This window comes from Canis lupus, chromosome 5, assembly GCF_003254725.2.
Source record: "Canis lupus dingo isolate Sandy chromosome 5, ASM325472v2, whole genome shotgun sequence".
In the NCBI taxonomy this organism is placed as follows: domain Eukaryota; kingdom Metazoa; phylum Chordata; class Mammalia; order Carnivora; family Canidae; genus Canis; species Canis lupus.
In genome coordinates this window covers 64,089,786-64,092,139 of record NC_064247.1, presented here as the reverse complement: position 1 = coordinate 64,092,139, position 2,354 = coordinate 64,089,786, and positions in this window count along the sequence as shown.

Genomic DNA, 2,354 nt, shown 5'->3' with positions numbered 1-2,354 from the left:
CACCCACCCACTCTGGAGGCCTATTTTTAGCTCCTGATTCATCTTCTGTTAGGCAAGGATAATGGGCATTGCCATGGTAACCTAGCTACTGCTGAATTCTGGGAGGGCCGATGTTAGTCTCTTTGGGGATGGAGAGGACACAAGAGAATCAGCCTCCTGCATCCATACGGGGAGGCAGCAGGGTTCCAAGATGGGAGGGTGTGTCAGCTGTGTCCTGACCCAACCACTAGCTATGAAGACCCGGCCACAGTTTCAGTGGCAGCAAGATTCAGACCATCCTGAGTTCCATTCAGGAGCAAAGCCAAGGGAAGTTGGCCAATTAAGATCCCAGTGTGGGCAGAAGGCACAGAGGGTCAGCTGAGAAGAATGGGAGGGGGTCCACACACAGCATCAGGAAGAGGCTCTGGGCCAGGGCAAGGCAGGGGGCCTGATGAGCTGGCCCAGAGGAAGGGCCCCTCTGTGGCACTGTTGCCTGAGCAGGGACTGTACTCCCAGAACATGTGGATCAGAGAGGCAGCAGGGGTGGGAGGTCCCCACCTCTACCCTCCACATTGTCCCCCTGCCCTTTCTCTGTGGGCCCACAGGAAGCAGGAGCAGCCAAAGGCAGACTGCCGATGGCACCCTCCTGGACAGGATGAATACAGAAGGCTTGGGTCTGGGGCCAGGCCAGCAGGCAGGCTCGGCTGGGCCCCGGCAGGGGTGTGTGTGGGAGGGCTCCTGGGAGAGGAGGGGTCAGGATGGGGTCACCAGCTCAGCTGTCATGATATGGTGACCGTTACCAGTCAGAGCCCAATCTCTGCCCAGGGCGTAGCTGGCCAATGAGACAGTCCTGGGACTTTTTTTGGCCTTTGGCTTTTCCTCGAGTTCCTCAGCTAGTAGCACGGGAGCCAGGAGCAGCTGGTGACCCCCCCTGCCACCATGTGGGCTGAAACTGCCGGCCAGAAAAATGGCCTGGGAGGCACCTCGTTCTGAGCCAAGACTGAGCTTGTTCTGAGCTAAGACTGGCCAGCTCAGGGAGCCACAAATTTCCTCTCTTCCCAGACCAACTGGTGGTGGGTTTCCACCTCTTGCCACCCAAAGATTCTGGCCCACAGGGATGGCAAGTACTCCCTTCTCACGGAGAAGAAAAGCAAGGCTCCTAACAGTGAAGTGACTTACCCAGGGTCCTACAACTGGCCAGTGGCAGAGGTAGGACCCACCAGCCCCAGGCAATTCCAGGATTTATGTCTTTGGCTACAACACCTTCCATCAAGGAGTGGGATGTATCTGGCTCTGGGCTCTAGCCAGAAAAGCTCTCAGCTGTTGTGGAGACCTGCAGAGCCTCACTCTTGCTCAGAACAGGACAGGACTCGGGTTTTTTCAGCAAGTGGAACTAGAAAGTGTGGACCGAGGACCCAATGGCAGGAGCTACCCTGGGATTGAGTCACTTCAGAAATTGCTCCCCGCCCACTTTTTGGAGTGGTCCCCTTGTCAGAGGTTGGATTTGGGATTTGCAGGCAGCCTGAATGTGCTTCCAATGGCCAGCCACCCAAGCACTGGTCCAGAGTCAGACACCCAAGCTTCCAATAACTGCAAGACCTGGGACAGGTCGCCTCCTCGTCTGCCACATGGGAGTGGATGACTTTAAGTCATGGCCCTAATTCTATGGCAACCTCTGCTATGTTCCTGCTCCTAGACCCTGGGAAGGCTTGGGGTCGTATGTGATCTTCTGAAGCTTGGTCATGAAAATGCCACTCTGCTGTCTCGCTTACTTAAGACACTGGCTCTGGGGACCCAGTTGCCAAGCTACAGAGAAGTCCAAGTAGTCGTCAGAGCTGAGGCCCCGGCCCACCAGGCGTGACTGGGTGGCCACACGAGTGAGACACCGTGAAACGGATGTCACAGTCCTCCAGCCAGCTGAGACCCTGAGCAATCCCCAAGAGAGGGCCTGAGCTAGATGTCCCAGCTAAGCCTCTCCTGTATTCCTGCCCCACAGACATGGTATGAATTCATCCACGTTTGTTGTTCTAAACCACCAAGATGTGGTATAATTTATCCTGCAGCAGCAGATAACTGGTACACTGTCTTTTTTTTTTTTTGGTACACTGTCTTCACAGGGGTCTTGTCAGGGCTGAATGGTGGTGGTGCACAGCGCCTGGCACAAAAGACCAGTTGGTAAATAAATGTTATTTTGCAGAGGAGCATGGCTTCTCCTTCTTACTCTGAGGGACAGTTGTGCCAAAACTCCATCTCTTTGACTGTAAACTTGTCCCCTGCCCCCTGCCCACCTGCCTCCCCCCAGAGCCCGGGCCGGGCCTCAGAAGCCAGCAACTCTAGGTCTGTGTCCACACCTGCGGGTCTGCTCCCACAGTCCC